This window comes from Panthera onca, chromosome A3, assembly GCF_046562875.1.
Source record: "Panthera onca isolate mPanOnc1 chromosome A3, mPanOnc1 haplotype 2, whole genome shotgun sequence".
NCBI classification, from domain to species: domain Eukaryota; kingdom Metazoa; phylum Chordata; class Mammalia; order Carnivora; family Felidae; genus Panthera; species Panthera onca.
Window position 1 is genome coordinate 36,759,374 of NC_138341.1, and position 12,155 is coordinate 36,771,528.

Consider the following 12,155-nt stretch of genomic DNA (forward strand, 5'->3'; position numbering starts at 1 on the left):
AGAATCTTTTGTGGTTAAACAGGTGCATCTGGTAAGCATTGTGTACCTAAAATAATGTCAGCAAAGCAGTTGGTATCTTGGAGCGTCCTTGGATGCCACGGATGGGGCAAGAATCAGAGCAGCATCATGGCCAAGGGTATCAGTGTTGGGGACAGATGCAAATTCTTACCCACCAACTGCTCTCTGCATACTGTAGGCTTCCTCTCTTGGAGGTACAATGTCTTTCTTGATCATCCAATGGGTATAAGAGCCCACCCCCAAAATGCAATAGACAAGCAAATCATGAACGACACAAAGTCCTTTCAACTGGATGGAATAGGAGGCCAAACCATCAGCACAAATTGAATCTGAATATATATCAGTACAAACACAGAAAATTAAAAATGAAACACAGAAGAACGTGCTGAGCAGAAACTATTTTGTCAGCTGCCTATGTAACCATGAGAGCAGGGAATAGCTCGAGTGCCCAACAACAGTACGCAAGAGAGCTAAGGAAACAGAGTGGTCCGAGAAGTAGAATACAGCTCTCAAGGGAGAGAACTAGGCGTAGGCCAGTATATTCCAGGCACCTGACTCTATATGTGGAAATCATGCAACAAGATGAAAAGCCGAAGACCAAATGACATCTACTTGGGGATACTGTTACATCAAAGGGTTACATCCAAATTTATAGCAAGTGGTAGAGATGTTTCTCTAAAAGTTGTATCCTCACCCGCGGAACAAAAGAAAGTCTGGCAGTTTTAGTTCCCATGGGATTAATGTCAGTAAAGGACGTGAGTGCTAAAAGCCAACGTGTACCCATGGAAGTATAATGCCTGGGTGTGCTCCATGCAGGGGACCATCCAGGTATCACGAGTGACAGACCTGTGTGAGCACATCCAGATACTGGTGTGATGGAACAGGTCATGGGTATGGCCCCCCCACTCAAGCTTATTCAGGCACTTCTGGGTTGACCTTTTGAGAAGAAAATTAACAATAATTTCCAGATAGATGAGAGAGTTAAATGTGGGAAATGAACTCATTGTAACAGAAAAGAAAAGTAAGACATGTATCTGCACCTGGGAGAGATGAAAACTTCCTATGGGTGAAATTCATGGGAATAGTGACAGAGGAAAATAATTGGCAGATATAGAAATATTAAAGTTTCTCCGTCCTAAGTCACCATGACAAAACTCAAAAGCACAGAAATAACCGGGGAACATACATGACAGATAGGGGTGAATTGCACGATCACTGAGGTGCGTGCCTAGCGTGAGACTAACAGAAAAATGGGCAAAAACACGATAAGGCAACGCGAAGGGAAAGAAATGCACATGTTCCGTAAGAAATCAAAAGATGCTCAAACTTGCAAACAACCGGATACATGCAAATAAAAGCAGTAAGCTAACATTTCTCTTTCAAGATAGCATAAAAAAAAAACAAAAAAAAAAGATAACAATTTATCCAAGGGTCCGGGGACAAGGGCAACCATGTAGGTGGGAGTGCTAATTAGAGTCTCCCTGCTGGCACTCCCTGAGTAGTTTACTTAACCTTCTGCACAGTAAACTGAAGATAATCATAATTCCTGTCTGACGGGGCTGTCAGGGGGATTGGGTGAGATTACTCTAGCCCGGTGGTGACACTTCAAGGAATCTTTTCTAATTAGAGGTAAGCAAGCAGGGTATGGCTAGATAAGTCATGATACATTTATGAGACCAAGTGCTAAGCAGACATTAGGTACATTGTAAAAGACTACTTCCTAATGAAAATAAGTGTAACGAGCCTCATATTTGTAAAGGAAAGTGCACACATTAAAAAAAGTTTTTTTGATTTTATTTTAGAGAGAGAAAAGAAAGAGCATGCATGGGGAGAGTGAGGTAGAGGGAGAGAGAGACAGAGAGAGCATCTTAAGCAGAGAGAGAGAATCCACGCGCGGAGCGTGGACCCTGACACGGGGCTCGATTCCACCACCCAGGGATCATGACCTGAGCCGAAATCAGGGGTCAGTTGTTCAACCCAGGCGCCCCGACACACATATTATTTTACGTACAGAAGAAAGACGGCTAAAATTTTGATTTGTTTCCTTCTAGTGGTTATTTCTAAGTGGTGGGCTTACCGGCGATTTTTTTTTTAACAGAAAAAAAGCTATTAGGACCCCAAAAATGTGGAAAAATGGTATTGAGGCTAAGCAAAGTCAAAACAAAGTGAAATAACCTCAACTGTGTCCTGAGAGTGTCAATCGTTGTGTTTAGATTTGCTGGAAACCTCGAAGTGCATGAAATAATTGGAGAAGATGGTCATGTGCGGCCTGAAAGGGATAAGGTCTTGTGGGGGTTGTGACATCTCTCTGCACAAATTTGATGGATGTCACATCAGGATGTGTCCCGATTTTGCCCTCTGGAATAGCACGTCACCTGCCTCTCAATGACCATATCATCTAAAGAAAAAGATTAGGACTAACTAATGTAAGGAACTTGGGGCCACACTCGAGCCCTCGGGACCTCTCTTGATGTTGGTGGGCATTTTGGCCCCCGGAAAGCAAGCATGGATCTCTTATGGGGATCCATGCAGAGGTCTCCTGCTTTGCATGGGGTTTGGATTTGATAGCTTCTTGTTTTCTCTTTAAGATGGACAGCTGTAGAATGATTCATTACGGGACAAAGAAAGGGAGCCAGGGCAACCATCAACATACGGAAGGTAAGGAAGGGGTGGTCTGACATTGTCCTCAGGAACATTGTACTTTACATCGAAAAGTGACGTCAGATTCATTTCTGAGACCTTCTATCCTGCTGCTCTGATACCCTGGCCGTAGCAGAGGACAATTAGCCCAGAAGTTGCTTCATTACAGTTTTAGTGAGATTTAAATAATTTCTCAGGAGACAAGCTCTGTGCAAGCTGGGTTAAAACGAAGCTAAGCCGGTGATACAGAGCTAACCCCAGGAGTGGAGGCTGTGTGAAATTTTCCATGTGGGAGCCGATTAATTGTCGATAAGGATCACACATCACTGGCCACGCCAGTCAACGTGACTGGTAAGGTGAATAGCAGAGGCGGACAAATATGGCAACTGATATCCGTTCCCTACCCTAAAGCTTAGGTCCCGAAATTTCCCTTGGGAAGCCCCCCCTTTAGCGGCACCAGCTATGTTAGTTGGGCGAATTCCCCTTACCCCGTATTTCAGGGGTTGGCTCGCATTGGCTTAAGCCAATTAGCTTGTTCCTTTGCCCTGACTTTGGGCCCATGGCACCCGAGGGACCGTTGGCTGAGCTTCCCGGGAGACAGAAGCCCTCTCTCTTCTGCTGGAGCCTGCAAGAGCGGCCCTCCCCGGATGGCACAGGACATGGAACGAGGAGTCAAACAGTGGAGAGAAAGAGGAGGGACAGCTTCTGGGATCCTATGATGGGAGAAGTACAAAACTGGAGCTTCAGGGACTCAGGAAACTTGTCCAAGATCGGAGCCTCTGCCTGATTTTTCAGTGTCCCGGGCCAGTACCTCCCCTTGATTGTTTAAGCTAGTTTGAGCGGAGTTTTCTGTCATTTGTGTCATACTGGTACGATGCTGAACAGGACGCTTACCTTCTAGTTTAGGAGACTGGATTGTTGTGTCTATGCCTTTGGCAACCACCAACAAGCAGCTTAAGGAAGATAAAATCTGCTTTGACTTTACTGTCAAGATAATGTTTTCAATATCTTATTCTAAAAACATGACCACTCTTGGAAGGACTTCTGTGAAATTTTGTCCCCATCACCTGGTCTGACCCAGGGCAGGGCTGGTCTGAAGATGACAGAGTGACCGAGCCCCAGGTTCTAGTACAGCGGATACAGCCATCCCCTTTTTTCTCTCTCTCTCTCTCTCTCTGTGTGGGTGGTGATAATGCACAGAAAGTGATTGGTCAACTGTAAACTGTTACAAACAGAATCACACGTCTGGTGTAAGTTACTGTTTGACACGAGTTTTCTTTACCGATTCAGTAAAATGATTGTGGTTCAGTTTTAGCCAACAGGGCCCGGCACGGAAAAATAAATCACATGCATTGTAAGATTTGATGAGGTAGGTCAATGCATCTTAAATCCTTCCCAGAGCAAAGAGAAAGTGTTTTTGTTTCACCGGAGGGAAGTAGCCTGGGCCCTACCCTAAGGCCCCATGGGGTCCAAAGTCCATGGGAACCCTTCTCAGGTCCTGAGGAGGCCAAGATTATTCAGGATACTGGCATGCACGCATTTCTACTCTTCTCCAGAGGGTGAAGATCAGCCAAGGGTTGCTGAGGGATGAATCATGTTTCAAGCTAGGATTGTATTTAGCTGCATTTGGCCGAAAACTCCAAAGACAGAAGCATAAAACACAAGTGTTTACATACCCATAGAAAAGACTTACAGAACTTTCTTCTTCTTGCCTTTCTGTTCCACAACCCTAGCTCTGGCTTTTGCTCTCAGTGTCACAAGGAAGCTGCAGGAGTTCCTGCTCTCCCATCTATGGCCCGATGAAGGAGGAAGAGAATATCTCCGCAATTGAATCAGTTCCTTTTAACTTACCTTCCTATAAATTCCATACTTCTGCTGGTATCCCATTGGCTAGAAATTAGTTACATGGCCACAGTGAACTTCAAAGGAGCCTGGAAAATGTAGTCTTTTAGTCGGGCACATTACCTCCCTGGATAAAATTGGGGTTCTCTTGCTCCGTAAATAGAACAGAGATAGGGTAAGGACACGAGAGAGGTTTATTGGTAAAGATCATTCAGAAAAAAACTGCGAACATGGGAGCATCCTCATGAGAAGCACGTGCCATCAAAACTTATTTCTGGGCAACGTTCAATGAGAATTGTCACAGAGGCTGGCCAAAGTGAGAGGCTTTACTCTTCAAAGGGTCTGGTTTCTGAGACCCCAATTTCTTTTCCCAGAGTGATGGCCGCTTGTAACAGGCTGTCCTTAGGGCATCAAGGTGTCTTACGAAGAAGTAATTTGACTTCATATTTGCTCTTCCTGTCTGCCTTTCACCTGCCAGTTGCCCCCCCCCCTTTTTTTTAATGCACTGAGTCACCCCTGGAGCTGCAGAGGGAGGGGTCTTTCTGTCCTGGGACACAGCGATCAGAACCTTTTAACCTAGTTGAGCAAATGAGCAGTGAGTTGCTGGGCACCAGGTGCCAGATGCTTGAGGTCTGTTATTTTAGTGAATTCTCACAACAACCCCATGCAAAAGGTCCTTTCAACATCTTCATTTGAGGCATGGAGAAGTGAAGCCATTTGACCAGGGTGGCAAGTTAGGCAAGGGAACAGCTGCATGTTGCACTTCCAGGAAAGAAGAACCAACGTGTAGAAGGTCAAGGAAAGAGCAGGGCGCGGGGTGTGGGGTGCACCTGCTGTGGCCACCTTTCAGGATCTGATCCTCCTTCTCTGGCACCGGCGTCCTACCAGGACCAGCTCACGCCGTTTTGGTGGGCTGCCTGGTCCGGAGGTGGGCGGGTGACCCAGAACCACTAACTAGCACATCCCATGCCCCAGTTCCAATGTCCGGGATGGGCGGATGGTCCCGTCATGCCATTCCCGTGTCTGTCACCCGGGCTGCTCAGAAGACAGTCTTCGAGCTAAGCTGCTGGCAGCCAGCTCACAGCCACCTCTAGTGGACAGCCCCCCCTCAAGAGCGATGGGGCGATTGAGATCCAGTCCTGCTGATGTCATAGAGTCAAGCCAGTCCTGGACTTTGCAGGCACTGACCAGTGGATTTCTTTCTCAACTACGTTAAGTTGAGTTCTTTCCCTTACAGCCCTTACTTCCTGCGTTAAGTTCTTTCCCTTACAGCCCAAATGTCTGAGCTTTTATGCAGGGTGGACAGCACGAATGCTCCCCTTCCAACCACTGGGGGCCCACCTATAAGAGAAGGGTGAAAAGTTAAGCAAACAGAAAAGGTTGTGTTTTCTAAAGCAAGGAGCATTTTTCTCTGTATTTTAAGCCATACATAAAAAGGAAGGCCTTTGGGGATGTTTTCTGGCCTGGGGCTCTGAACCTCTGCATTTCACTCATTAAGAAGCATCTCTGCTCCTCAGAGTGGAAAGTCCCTAGGAGAGGCAACTGCAAGCAAGGCCTCTGTGAGAGGAGAAGTGAGGCATCTCAGGTCAGTGGGGAAGGGTGGCTCACTCAAGAAACAGTATTGGGTCTACGGCCATATCACCCTGAACACGCCCGATCTCGTCTGATCTCAGAAGCTAAGCAGGGTCGGGCCTGGTTAGTACGTGGATGGGAAGAAACAGTATTGGGACGACAGAATGGGGGGACCATCCAAAAAGAAAAGAAAAAAAAAAAGGTGAATCCATACTTTAATGATCTATCCAAACAAAATCTACATAGATCAACTTTTGAAATATAAAACAAAAATGAAACCATCAAATTTTTTAAACTTTTTCAAAAATGTTTATTTATTGAGAGAGAGAGAGAGAGAGAGAGAGCAGGGGAAGGGCAGAGAGAGAGAGAGAGGGGGGAACAGAAGATCCGAAGTGGACTCTCAGCTGACAGCAGACAGCCCAATGCAGGGCACAAACTAACAAACCATGAGATCGTGACCTGAGCCGAAGTCGGACACTCAACTGACTGAGCCACTCAGGTGCTCCGAAACCATCAAAGTTTTAAGAGAAAATAATAACTTTTACCTTTTCACGTCAGAAGGAGGAATGCCATATTAGCACAAACACAAAGCATAACACCCCCAAACAGAAAGAATTGATGAAAAGGACTACCTAAAAATCGAGTTTTCTCTCTATGGCCGACCGATCCTATCATCAACAAACCTAAAAGGCAAATGTCAAACTGGGGGAAACTGTTTTGATTAACATCACTAAGTGCAACTGTCCCTAATATATAAAGACTCATACATCAATAAAAGGCCAACAGATAGAAAAACGGGCAAAGGACATGAATTGACGAGCTGTAGGAATGGGAAACAAACAGCCCTGAAGCATTTGAAGAAACGCTCAGCATCATTAACGAGAAGAAAAATACATTTACACCAAGATACTATTTGTCATTGTTCAGACTCTCACATTTTGATCACGTGCCATGTTCAAATACGCATTTGGAAACAGGTGCTCTGATCCATCCTAGCTGTTTGTGAAATAGCGGTTTTGGGGGAGGGCAATTTGGCGATATCTATCCAAACGACAAAGGCACATCTCCCTTCCCCTGGGACCTCGGTCTCTGAGAATTCGTCTGCGCGTGCTCTCACAGGTGTGTGAGTGATGTGCACACTTAAGGGTACACTTAAGGCAGCATTGTCTGTATTTGTCAAAGACCGGACATGACCCAAATATCTAACATTCTGCAACTGGTTAAATAAACTAGGGGGGTTCCTGGGTGGGCCAGTCGGTTGAACGTCTGACTTCGGCTCAGGTCCATGAGTTCGAGCCCCGCGTCGGGCTCTGTGCTGACAGCTCAGAGCCTGGAGCCTCCTTTGGATTCTGTGTCTGTCTCTCTCTCTGCCCCTCCCCTACTTGAGCTCTGTCTCTCTCTCTCTCAAAGATGGATCAACTTTAAAAATAAAACAAAACTCTGTAACTCACCCTTCTTGCCCCACCCCAGTTAAAAACGAGCTCTCCTGACACTGGACCCCGAGAAAGCAGGGGGTGCCCCTCCTGCCAGGGACACAGCACTGTGGCTCTGAACTCTGACACGGGGTCACCACACCCAAGTTTCTGGCCCCAGAGTCCTGTCTTTTGAATCACAGCGGTTGCGGGTGACATCCTGGTGCAAGCCCCCGGTATGCTCAGCCTTGGCACTGGGCTGTTTGGCTCCTGAGACGGGGGCGCCGATAGTGTGGCAGAGGGGGCTGGCAGGAGCAAGTGTCCAGCTGTCACTCTGTGAAGGCTGGGTGTCATCTTGGCACCCAAGGGCCTGGCCAGCTGCCCATGAATATTTGGATGGAACTCTCTGGCGGGAGGCGCTCCTGGCCCTTCTGGAAGGGTGTGCGTCTCGCTAGGCCCTCCCCTGGGCCTGACGGGAGGCTGGCTGTCAGATGGGTGCGAGTGCAGACAATTTGAGGGGAGACTGGCCACTCCTACAAGCCACCAGGGAGAGAGACTGCTCTGAGCTGACAGCGGGCCAAGTGAGAGGCCCAGGGCAACATCCCCGTGGATGGGCCTCCCTGCGCGCGTGTGTGTGGGTGCGTGCGTGAATGCCGTGAATGTGCACGCGTGGGTGTGCGCGTGTGTGTGCCAGGACCGCACAGACACCTGACACACGCAGGCATCCCCCTGGAGTCGTTCCCATCTGCTCCGTGGTCTGACTAGAATCGCCTTCCCAAACTGGTCTGCGTCTTGCACTTTTTCCACAGAGAAAGGGCCAGAGAAATTGGCCCCCTGCCCCGCAGGATCTGAACGTCTGGGTGGGGGCCACCGGGGCTGTTTCCCTGGGCAGAGACGCTGCCTGGAGGGCTATGCCGCTGACCTGTCAGGAGACAGGGAAACAGTTGTTTCCTGCGTCTTTGATGTGGGGCCCCCGACGGGCGCAGCCTGGACATTGTTTTGTGCCCACTTCCTTGGCTCGGGAGGAAAGAATTCTGTAGGCCCGTGTGGGGCATAAGCTTGGCTGCCAGCGTGAGGAAAGGGAAAGACGAGCGAGGACTTTCTGAAAGGAAGAAGGAGAGACAGAGACAGAGTAGGAGGGAGGGATTATAAACATGGACGGGAGGGGTGGGATTTGGGAGAGGCAGGGAGGGAATGGTGTGCAAGCCCACACCTGACTGTCTCTTACGAAATCACTTGCACGCCGCTGATGGGAATGAGCCCAAGTCCCACTGCCCAGGGCTCCTCTGTGTCTGGCGTGGCTGGATCTTAGACTCTCCAATAACCACTTCCGGTCAGCCTCAAGGAGCCGGTCGAGGTGGCCGAAAGGGTCCCCTCACAATGGTGATGGTGCTTGTGGGGGCTCTGGAGAACCTCTGTCACTCGCTGAGTCCATAGGGACCTCAGGGAAATGACCTCCTTTCCTCGGCCTTCCCCTCCCCATGTAAAAGGTATGTTGGACACTGACTGATAGAGTGGGCTATTAAAGTATTCATCTGGGGGGGGGGGTGGGTAGGAGGAAGAATCTGGAAGCCGAAGCCAGAGTGTGTATTGAATGTGAAAATGTACGGTGGCATGGAGAGGACTTTTTCCCCCAAAGCCAGAATATTGCCACAGTCTGCAGCCAGCAGAAAGGGGGTCAGCGAGCGCACGACTGGCCTGTCCCTGCGAAGGCACGTGCGTGGCGGCCCACGTGGACGTGTGCGTGTGTCTGCGTGTGTTGGGGGTGAACGGGTGCCCGGAAGGAGCCCCGAGCCGTGTATGGAAAGTAAAAGTAGTGAACGCTCAGTTTAAGCAATCGTTTTCCTCCTGGAGGCTAAAATTCACGGGCACTTAGCCAACAGCCACATTAGGATAAGAAATGTAATCTGTTTATATTAAGGTTGCAAATACATCTCATTGGTGCAGTGGGCGTGCAGTGCGCCATAACCTGCCGTGACGCTGGCCTTGGCTTGGGGTCCATGGCCAGCACACCGGAGCTAACGGGCTAGAGTTTGCAAGGCCCCGCCTAACCGCTCGCCTCCCTTCTCAGTCATCCGCTTCCCTCTGGGGTGGAGAAACACATTCCCGAAGACGACAGCTGGAGTGTCTGAGAGCCAACAGAAACTGCTGCTTCTTCCCTTCGCGGGAGCCGCCGCCACTGCCGGAGCAAAGACTGGAAGTGACCTCTCCAGGTCAGAAGGCACTCCATCCCACCGTCCTGGTCCCTGCAAATGGTCTCCGATGAGGTTCTGGGCTCTGTGAGGCCTCCCTGCTTCCGGACAAGCTCCGGGCTGCCCCTGCCATGTAGCCCGGTGTCGTCCTCCAGTCATCGAAAGTTTCTGGGTCGTAGTGCCTGCCACTTTGCAGAGAACTAGCAAATAAAATGAACAGCCAGCGCCTATTTGCCATCTCCTGTGGCCTGGCACAGCCTAGGCATTTCATGTACAGTGCCTCACTGTACCCATTGGGAAGCTTCCAAGGAGATACCGTCATCCTCCTGCTGTACAGATGTGAAAACAGAAGCTTGGAGGGCTTCGACAACTTGCCCGAACTCCTGCCATTGGTGGGATTAGTGTGGAGTCTGGGTTTGAACCCAGGTTTCTCCAATTCTGGAATCCCAGCTGCCTCCATGAAACGCCACGGGTTGCCTCCCCAGGTGTCCCCTGGAACCATGCAGGTCTGCTGTTCACCCACGCCTCTCCTGGAAACGTTCCTTAGCTTTTTTCTAGGTCCTTCCTTCTGACCTCTGCAAACTCATTTCCCCAAAGGGCCCGCATTCCCTCCAACCGGAATTCCATCAACAATAAAACGTGGGGGCTAAAAAGCAAGAGAATGAGAATCACACAGACCCAGCTGAGAATTCTGCTGTCGACTCACGCTGACCTTGCTCAAGTTACTCAGCTTCCCTGCTTCTAGATCCCCGTCTGTGAGAATAGAGAGCACTAACCTACTGCCTGCTCCACGCGGTGGGTGTGACAGCTAAGTGAGATAAAGCGTAAACAGCTCCCTGGCCAGTGTTTTCACAGCTCTGCTGAGGGTGCGTGTGGTGGCAAATGGGATAAGGTGGGCAGATGCTCCAGCCGAGTGTTATGTCATCCCCATCTACTGACTTCTCCCGCCCCAGGATGGTGTCTGAGAAGACTGAGCAGGGAGCTCGGACTTCCATCTGCAGAGTTAACGAGCTTCTCTACACTGTCATCATGGGGTTGGGAGGGGGGAGCCTGGACATTCACCCCCGCCTGGCAGAGACCAGGCTCTCCTCCGTTTCCCCACTGGAGTGGCATCAGAGGAAGCTCTCTCCACCTTCAGTGGTAACCAGGCCCTGTGGGGAATATCAGTGGGGCACTCTGACCTTCTACTTGAGGGAGCTATCCGTGGTGGCCCCGTGGGGAGCCAGAACTTCTGTCTCCATCCAGCAGTGAGGTAGAGACCTCTTCTTACTTTTACCTGCGTGTCAACAGATGCCAAGTAGGGAACGTGGATTTCCACGTCCCCCTGGCAGGAACAACACAACTCACTGTTAACCAATCCCTTTCCCTACTGGGGCAATGCCAGAGGAAGCCATTTAACACAGACGATTGCACTAATATCCAGTGTCTTGTAACATAATATTCGAAATTTTCAGTTTCAGTAGAAAATCGTGCACCATACCAAGAACAGGATGATCTCAGACTGAAAGAAAACACCCAATAAATGCTAATCCCAAGATGACAGAGATGTTAGAATGATCTGACAGACATTTTAAAGCAACCACCATAAAAATGCTTCAAAGAACAATGACAAGTACTCTTGAAACAAATGAAAAATTAGGACGTCCCAAGCAAGAAAGTCAAAATATAAAGAAGAACCAAATGGAAGTTTTAGAACTGAAAAATACAGTAACCAAAACAACAACGATAAAACCCGCGTCAAGGGAGGCACTCACCAGGGGAACCGAGGGGACACAGCGAACTGGAAGACGGGACATTGTTACATATCCATTCTGAACAACAGAGAGAAGAAAATGGGCTGGAAAAAAAGGGAACAGAGCCTCAGGGATATGTGGTGTTATAACAAAAGATCTAACTTCCGTGACATTGGAGTTCTGGAAGGAGAAGAAAAGAGGGCAGAGCTGAAAAAGTGTTCGTTAAGTAATGGCTTAAAACTTTCTGAATTTGGCAAAAAGCACAAAGCCGCAGATTTAAGAAGCCAAGCGAATCTCAAACAGGATAAACCCAAAGAAATCCACGGCAAGGCACATCAACTCGGAAACTCAAACTTCTGAAAGACAAAGCGAAATATGTATATATTGGAAACAGAAAGAAATGACACTCCACCTAAAGGGGAAAAATTTTTGACTGATGGATAATTGTTGCTAGAACACAGAGGCCAGAGTATCGAAGAAGTGTTGAAAGAAAAAAATGGCCAACTCAAAATCCTATCTCCAGCTGAAAGGTCCTTTCTAGTGGAAAGATCCTTCCGGAATGAAAGGGAAATCAAAGCGGTCTCAGAAAAACTAAGAATATTTGTCACCAGCAGACATATGGAATAAGAATGGACAAAAGAATATTTCTCAACAGAAGGGAAACAATAAAAGAAAGACTATTGGAACATCAGTAAGGAAGAAAGAACATAATAAGCAAAAATATTGGTAATATGGGTCATTACAAG

The 12,155-nt window shown here is 48.5% G+C and overlaps 1 long non-coding RNA gene across 8 annotated transcripts in view; it reads right to left on the bottom strand.

Moving 5' to 3' along the window:
* The window catches only part of LOC132692332 (uncharacterized), a 156,502-nt gene that overhangs the window by 22,493 nt on the left and 121,854 nt on the right, over positions 1-12,155 (bottom strand). For 2 of the 8 annotated variants that reach the window (XR_009616301.3, XR_009616310.3), the window contains one exon: positions 3,908-5,841. The exons of the other annotated variants lie outside the window; for them this stretch is intronic. This is a non-coding gene — a long non-coding RNA (uncharacterized LOC132692332). Of the gene's footprint in view, positions 1-3,907; positions 5,842-12,155 lie in introns of those variants that run through there. 8 annotated transcript variants of the gene reach the window in all.